Source organism: Coenobita brevimanus, chromosome 3, assembly GCF_032717465.1.
Source record: "Coenobita brevimanus isolate Jiangsu-jjx chromosome 3, ASM3271746v2, whole genome shotgun sequence".
NCBI classification, from domain to species: Eukaryota; Metazoa; Arthropoda; class Malacostraca; order Decapoda; family Coenobitidae; genus Coenobita; species Coenobita brevimanus.
The window spans coordinates 7,712,704-7,721,933 of NC_136956.1; the positions used below are offsets into that span (position 1 = coordinate 7,712,704).

Sequence of the window (9,230 nt, forward strand, 5' to 3'; positions counted from 1 at the left end):
CTGTTGCAGATTGTATTCTCTAGTAGAGAGAAATCCCCATAACCAAACATTAACATATCAGGACCATTGTGAAAAATGTTTAATAGTTCTGGTAAACAAATCGGGGCCCTCTTTCTGGGCACCATCCATCCATCGCCAGACGCCATGTATCCCAAATGGGGTGGCCAAGGGCTTAGAGTTAATTGTTTTACAGGGAGGGGCACTAATCCTCCACCAACCCCACTTGACACGTAGGGATGCCAACAGCATCTGGTGTTCCTAGGCGGTCACCCATCCAAGTACTAACCAGACCCAACGTTGCTTAACTTCGTTGATCGGATGGGAAGCGGTGTACTCAACGTGGCATGGCACCAAATGTGAAAAATATTTAATGTCTACAAGTCGGTATCCCTGCCGGCCACTGCTATGTAAGAAATTTCTGATATTTACTAATAAACAACTCGTAGGTCGTTACTCGTCTATAAAGTTGTTCTTAAGTAAATCAAACAAGTCTCATAGAGTTAGGCGAAACGTAACTTAACCTTAACTCACCTACAATAACTATTTCTCTTCTATCTCATAGCTAATCCCCCCTTGAATTGGCCAATTCGTAAAGGTTACTTAGCTAGTGAAGAGGGAGTGATCGATAACCGATGACGATGAGGCTGCTTAGTGTAATTGCTTGAGCAAGCAAGCGTCCTTATGATGCGTATGTACAACCGTCTTAGCTTGAGAGTGACTATACCTCATACCAATTAATTTGGCCAGGCATGTATGGCAACACTGTTCCCACCGAGATGCTGATTGGCTGGAGGTGTTTGTTCGATTTCGTTGTTGCTTAAACCGATACTCTCTTTCTTATCAGATATGATACTGAGTTTGTCGACAATACAATCGTCAAAAGCAATAAGAAATCCGTTATATACTTAACAACAATGAAATCTGCGTAGGAAGATAGAAATATGAGTCAACAAATTATTATAACAGTCCAAGTCAAGGTCAGCATTCGAACAATTTCTTTAAATCTCCGACACGATAAAATTACAGAAAATTAAGGAAACCTGCTTAATCTAAGCGTTGGTGTAACACACATTTAAATTTTAAGTCCAGTCCGTACTATGATAATAGAGATGTAATGAAATAGTTTCCTTTAGCCTACTTTGATTTTCGCAATTTTTTCAAACCTCCCTCCCCGCAGAACTCGTATTTTCATCAGAATTTTTAATTATTCAGAGTTGTGGCACGATTTAAGGGTGCGGACTGATCTTAAAATTTAAATGTGTGTTACACCAGCGCTTAGATTAAGCAGGTTTCCTTAATTTTCTGTAATTTTATCGAGTGTCGGCGATTTAAAGGAATTGTTCGAATGCTGACCTTGACTTGGACTGTAATAATAATTTGTTGACTCATATTTCTATCTTCCTATGCAGATTTCATTGTTGTTAAGTATATAACGGATTTCTTATTGCTTTTGACGATTGTATTGTCGACAAACTCAGTATCATATCTGATAATAAAGAGAGTATCGGTTTAAGCAACAACGAAATCGAACAAACACCTCCAGCCAATCAGCATCTCGGCAGGAACACTGATGCCATACATGCCTGGCCAAATTAATTGGTATGAGGTATAGGAACAGAGTGTTAACTCCACAAGGTCTGGGAGCAGAGTGTGGTGTGCGGCAGTTCTACCTCCCTCATAGAATGGTAGGTTGCCAACTTTTAATTATTTACAGTACCAAATACAGTTAGATTACATCATGATATGTACAGGGCGAATCAAACAAATTAATCTTAGTTTTACTTAAACTAAAGTTAGACCAAATATTCCCTTAAACTGTGTAAATATCTTAATTCCACATCTGCTTAACAGGAGAATCTTTCCCTACTCGCCACGTCATTCTAACGCGCAGACACAGTTTAGGTCAGTGGAAAATACCATATAATTACATGTATTTACAATGTATAGTTGTCCACGGGGGTTAAATGCAGTAGCATTTAATTTACCAATAACAAGAATTATTAAAGAGAACGTAATTTCTGGGTTATTAAAACCGCTTGAACAATTAACAACGGTCTCAATTTTTCCCCTGCCTTTACCCAGGGATAACTATGATGAAAAAAGAGAGCGCAACTGCTCTGGGGGAAAATATTTTCCCACAACCATACTGAACAATACTGGAGGTGAATTTCGTATTCCGGATTAAGACCATGATTTTGGAAACTGAGTGAAAAAAAAAAAAAAATGCTGGACCATGTTACTTCATAAGTTTCACATCTGCTTCATGCTACTTATTTTTGGTACCTGATTCCTGGAAATGAAAATTTCACAGTAAAAAACAATGGGGTAGGCCATTTTGGTGAGAATTCTGACCACACTTCTCTTATATTTTCCCTACCTAAACATTTGCGATGACTGAAATACGATGGTAATGAGAATTTTCGGACTCTTCTCACTAATTCATACAGTATAAAGAACAAAATAAATCAATAATATAAGTGATTATTTCTATACTCTGTCTCTTTGTTATTCTGTTATGAATCATTGCTCTTTTTATTAACCTGTTGTAGAATTTACCTTTATAATTTTACGTTCCTCAAGCGAGGTAAATAATGAAAGAATTATTAAAAATTCCATATCAATGGATGCTGTGGTTATAGCTTCTCGTGATCCCGTATTCTGCAGTTCCGGATTCTAGATCCAGTACAATATTTCATTAATGGAAAATAGTGGTGGTTTGATGATGGTAGTTTTTGCACGTTATTAACTATTTCAGTGCCATGATTTCTTACATATTGTTCCTGCTGTCACCAAAATACAAAAATCAGTTAAAGGCAGGTCGTTCGTTATGTGAATGGTTAGACATAGCCTTTAATAACTCCTTCATGACATTAATTTTTTTTAAATAATCTATGGGAAACTTTTCCCTGTAATGTAATGAAAATACAATGGCAGTTACCCTTTTAGTACGATGATATTTATTGGTGATATATTTTGTCCTAGCCCCAAATAATTTAATTAAGCATAGGTAAGGCTATTCGCAGTGTTGGTTTAATTGTTTCACCAACAGTTTCTGTAGAAATACGTTTTGTTTACGTATTACTGATGAGTATTGTGGCCTCTGCTCCCCAGGTTGCCGCTCTGCTGGTGGAGGTAGCAAGTGCCACTGCTCTTCCCATCCCTCCCGCCTCTCCCTCACTCTCCACTCCTCCCTTGTTTTCGGGAAGGCATAGGGAGCTGGTGGAGGAGCTGACTTACTTGGGCGTGAAGGAACGGAGGAGAAATGAAGAGGACAGAATCGCACGCAAAATGGAAGAGGACGGAAGTAAAACCCAGAGAGATGAGGAGGTAGGAGATAATAGATACGAGCATATAGTGAAGTCCTCATAGAGTACAATACAGTACGACACCTCACACATGCTTCACACCGCAACACCTTTCATGCACTGCACACTGCCACACCTCTCATTGCTTCACTTCTCACTACTGTACCTTGCACCCGCTTCACCATGCCGCACCACACACTACATAACAGCATTACATATCACAGTTACACCATACAGTGTCATACTCAACACTGCAACACCATATACTGCCCTGCTTACACTGCCACACCACATTCCACTATGAAAAGAATGCACCATGTGTTTATTGGCCGAGCAAACAGTATGAATGTTGGCAAAAACCGTCCTGAAATTTGTGTGATATAAGTTGTCAATAATAAATACGAGAAACGAGATGAAAAAGGTACGACAGATGGCGAATGTCTAATGATCAGCAAGGTGACTCCCGGATGGACTGGCTATCAACTTTGCAATAATGAAGATTGAAGGGACGCAGTTGAGACAGGCTGCCTGTATCTAATACTGTACAGTACATAATTTTGGTAAAAAGGATATCTGGAAACTGGTTGCTGAAAGTGCGCATTATAATGGTAGGGGAAATTTTATGTTGGAAAATGGAAGTCGAAGTAACTGGTAAGGGTCCGGCCACATTTGCCTTCAATCATTGTCGGAAGCATTGCTCGTGACATGTTATATTCATGCCTCAAACATGTTAGCAACATGTCACAGACATGTTACGGGCAATGTCACAAGCATGGTTTTCGAGAAAGTCACTGACATGTTCGAAACAAAGGTGAAGTAGTCGTGTGGTCCAGACTTGTGAGAGACAGTACCCAGCAACATGGCGATGAGGAAGGACGCCTTACTTGCTGCAGCCGCAACGGTTGAATTATGTGCATAGCAGGGACAAAAAATACGTTCTCGTCAACAATTTTGGGTGCGTCCATCACGTAAGGCAAACCCCTATGGTGATGGACATAATTTTGTAAATGACCTCGTTAGAGATGACGTTGGACTACTATCGGTGCAAGTGGGGGATACTTCAGAATTTCGTAAATTCTTCAGGATGTGAAAGACAGATTTTGAAATGGTATCACTGTCACAGGGAATGGTCTACTGCTGTGTTACATTCTTGTCCACAGCTTAAAGCCTCGTCCACACCGGTGCTACCAACGTGATTCCAGCAGAATTGCCAAGATGTTCAAGGCACTAGTGTTTCAAACATGTCCGTAACGTTGTTCCGGGCACAGTTTGAAACGTTGCCAAAACATGTTTTGAGTAAGTGTGGCCACACCCTTAAGTGTAACTGTCGGATTAGAATGAGTGTTTATGAGGCTTCCTTTAATGCTTATATGAAAGACCTCGAACCACAAGTGAAAATGAGATTTGCAGAAAGAGAGAGGAACCATTGGCTGTTGGAAAAGCATGAATCACATCATATCTGCTAACATTTGCATTTACAAGTACGTGTCTTGGCAAAATCTGTAAAGTTGGTTATTATAGTTTCACGGTATCCAGTTGATGAATATGAGCAAAGATGTTAGAGAATGAATGTTAACGAAAGTACAACTATGACCACAGAGAGAAGGTTAATTAGCGCATGTCAAGAAGGTATATCTGTTCATTCATCTTTTCATATTCTCATCTAAAACTTTCCAAAATACAGTAAAAAAAAAAAAAAAAACTGATGTGCATTCAGCATACATGGAAACATCAAATTTTAATCACTAATTAACTCATCATGTAATCGTTTCACTATGATATACTACAAAATTATTTGATGCTAGTGAGAATCATATATATATAGGTAGATAGATATAGATATAGATATAGATATATAGATATTTAGATATCTATATATATATAAACTGAAAGAAGATCTCAGCATTGAATCTCTTTCTCCTTCAGAAACAAGGCTTTTTTTTTTTTTTTTTTGTAGGTGAATAAAATGTTCCATTTATCCTCGGCTTGAAAATATTTCATTACTATGTAAACATACTTATTGGGAAATGTTTTATGTACAGCCACATTCTCACAGCATGTTTATAAAGAATTTATTTTCAGTTAATAAATACTTCAAACATTGCATTTAAGAATATTTAACATAACCATTCGGTAATACCTCGTAGACAACATTTATATACCGCTAAAGTCTTCTGCCACACAGTAGTCGGCAGAAATAAACTGCAAGTGAGGAAACAGGGACATTTAAGCTGTGAAGACGATAAAGGAATATATCTTCATATCCTACTGATAACACGTTTTCCAGTAAATAGGTACACGTAGCTTTAATTCATGTAATATATGGCCTACTGAAATGAGGAAAATATTAGTCTTTTCTTGGTTCACTAGCAGTATAAACAGACATTGTATATGACATTAATAATACACTACAGCTGTAATCATGATGAAAACACTCTATCAGGAAATAGTTGTAATAATCGAGTGCTAATGGCTGTGATACAATCTTCTCTGAGACAAATCGTGATAGCTCAAATACCCACGGAATCTAAACTATTACTATCCTTGATCTGGTGAGACAATGCCAAAAATATAATGGCACAAAACAAAATGCATTCAGTATGTTCAGTATATTTTACACTGGTTATATAATAATAATATATATACCATTTGCTCCATAGGTTCACCAGCACCACAAAGATCAACCTCGCCTCCACGAAGGCTTCAGAGAAAACTACCCTCATAAACATCAAAACAGAACAAAGAAGAGCAAGACTAAACACACCCCGATGATAACAGGCACGAATTTGATACTTAATGGAGAGGAGGCTAAGTGGATGGATGAAGAGAAGGAAGAAGTAGAGACTCCTTGGGAGGATAAGCAGGAAACTGCAGACATCTGGCAACAGGATACTGGAATACACTTCTTTGGATATGATACCCAAAGATCTTCGAGGGAAGAGAGAAAACCTTGGGAGAAACAAGATGACCGTATGGAAGAGCCTTTAGCCCTGCCAGTCACTGAATGGAAGAAAACCCAGTACCCAGACCTGCCAGACGAACTAATGCCAATACGCCCTGGTGAAGGCTCAAGATTTGAGGACCTGGAGAGGGAAAAGCTGGAAAGGGAGAAGATGTCGCAGACAAAGGGTGTGGAGGAAGACACGACCGACACAGCCACAAGTCACGACGCAGAGAGCCTCAGTAGTTGTACCGCCTCTTTATGCCTCTCTTTCCTCATCCTTTTCTTCACCTCATTAAGAATACTCATCTGAGCCACCTCCTTCACCCTGTGTATATATTCATTGCCTCTTGGGCACAACCATTTGGGGACTTAGGAGACACCAGAGGTTTTTTCCACAATGATAGGTACTTCACTGTGCTGTCGCCAGAGGACTCCACAACACTTACTGTGGTTTATGAGGAGATTGCTAGAAACTCTTAAGGCTGTGAGAATTAATACTCTGTCCCACCACCAGAGGATTCCCTGACATTAACTGTACTCAGCCCACCTATCTCTCATGAAGTGGTCAGCAACTACTGTGAACAGCTTACTCTCTTTACAAATTGCAGATATATAGGTAATACAGTGCTGAAATTCATGACGAAGTAAGCAGCTGGGTGCGGAGATTGAAGTGGGAAGTGTGAACGTCGGGGCAAGGGTTGTTAGAGACAGACTGAATATGAACTGGGACGAGGTCATAAAGTGTGACATCAGGGATAAGAGACTGAATAAGAAGCACGCAGCGTGGAGAGCCGCCATTAAGTGAACAAGGTCGACGCATGCAAGCATACTGGAGCCTTTATAAACCATACAATATGATACAGGATATATATGTGATTTGATCAAGAACTGTCATTGTTGGTATGTTATACTTATCTTTAAAAGAATCTCTCTCTCTCTCCCTCTCTCTCTCTCTCTCTCTCTCTCTCTCTCTCTCTTTCTAAACTTGCAAGCCATCCTGCTGGCGGAAATTTGTGGCTAGAGTAGGGTAGGTGGGTGGAAGGGGTGGGTTGCGCCGGGTCAGTGGGGTGGGTGAACAGGATGGTGTGGGTGGGTGGATGAGCAGGGTGGTGGAGGTGGACTGATTGACAGGGTGGTGCATGGGGTTTAAGTGGGTGGTTCAGGTGGGTGGGTAATAGGAAAATACATCTATGGTCTTAGGTTCGTGGTGTGAATAAGTCCATGGCATTAACACGTGCATGGTATGAATAGGTTTGTTTGGGAAATTAGGTCCATGAGGAATATGTCCATGGAGATATTGGCCCATGTATGAAAATGGGCTCTATGGTTTAAAATACATCACTTGGAGAAATCGGTCCGTGGGAGAAGTAAGTTCAAGTGTGGCTTCAATATTTCCCCATGTGGAGAAAATAGGTCCATAATACAAAAAAAGTCCATGAGAGAAATTTGATGCATGGGGAACCTGAATCATGTGGGAGGAGGGATAAACCCAAGGTTGAAAATAAATCCCTGGAGGAAAAAAAAAGGGGGGGGGGGTCTTAGAACAGTATGTTCATGAGGAATGCAAGACAATGAGAAAAATAAGTCTTTTGGGGAAATACTCCATGAGATGAATAAGTTCATCATGAAAAATACATTTATATGAAATATATCTTCGTGAGTTAAAATAGCTCAATTTGAAAATAAGTTCATGGAGTAAAATAGTTCCAAAGAGGACAGTTCAGGATCAGGTCTCAAGGGGAAACTAGGTGAGTGGGGAATTGACATCTATACCTCATACCAATTAATCTGGCCAGGCATGTATGGCACCACTGTTCCTGCCGAGATTTTGATTGGTTGGAAGTGTTTGTTCGATTTCGTTGTTGGTTAAACCGATACTCTCTTTATTATCAGATGTGATACTGAATTTGTCGACAATACAATCGTGAAAAGCAATAAGAAATCCGTTATATTATGAACAACAATGAAATTATCGTAGGAAGATAGAGATATGAGTCAACAAAGTATTATAATAGTCCAAGTCAAGGTCAGCATTCGAACAATTCCTTTAAATCTCCGACACTCCTTAATATAACAGAAAATTAAGGAAACCTGCTTAATCTAAGCGTTGGTATAACACATTTAAATTTTAAGATCAGTCCGTACTGTGATAATAGAGGAGATATAATGAAATAGTTTTCCTTTAGCCTACTTTGATTTTCGCAATTTTTTCAAACCTCCCTTCCCGCACAACTTGTCTTTTCGTTAGGATTTTTAATTACTCAAAGTTGTGGCACGATTTGAGAGTGCGGACTGATCTTATAATTTAAATGTGTTATACCAACGCTTAGGTTAAACAGGTTTCCTTAATTTTCTGTTATATTATGGAGTGTCGGAGATTTAAAGGAATTGTTCGAATGCTGACCTTGACTTGAACTATTATAATACTTTGTTGACTCATATCTCTATCTTCCTACGATAATTTCATTGTTGTTCATAATATAACGGATTTCTTATTGCTTTTCACGATTGTATTGTCGACAAATTCAGTATCACATCTGATATTAAAAGGAGTATCGGTTTAACCAACAACGAAATCGAACAAACACCTCCAGCCAAATCAGAATCATGGCAGGAACAGTGTTGCCATCCATACCTGGCCAGATTAATTGGTATGAGGTATAGTAGATGTAACCAGAGATGGGTTCAATACCAATTTTCCCTTAAAAGTGGGACGTTATTTGTTTTTGGAAAAGGTTTGCATAAAAGTATGAGAGCTACAAAGAACACATTCTGATGTATATTGTACATACATTCATTCACCAGTCAAACCATAGAAATTTTTTGATACACCTCGCGGTTAAAATTGTCAGTCATGCAGGTTTAGTCACTTTAATGCTGTTTAAATAAAGCTTTATCCACGAAATACAGTCATTCTGCTAAATACAGAGTTTAAGAAAAAATATATGAAACCCTCACAATCATTGTAAATACTATATGAA

The 9,230-nt window shown here is 38.9% G+C and overlaps 1 pseudogene; it reads right to left on the minus strand.

Moving 5' to 3' along the window:
- Positions 1 to 237: 237 nt before the first annotated feature.
- On the minus strand, positions 238 to 356 carry LOC145394525 (5S ribosomal RNA; annotated as a pseudogene).
- Positions 357 to 9,230: the final 8,874 nt, after the last annotated feature.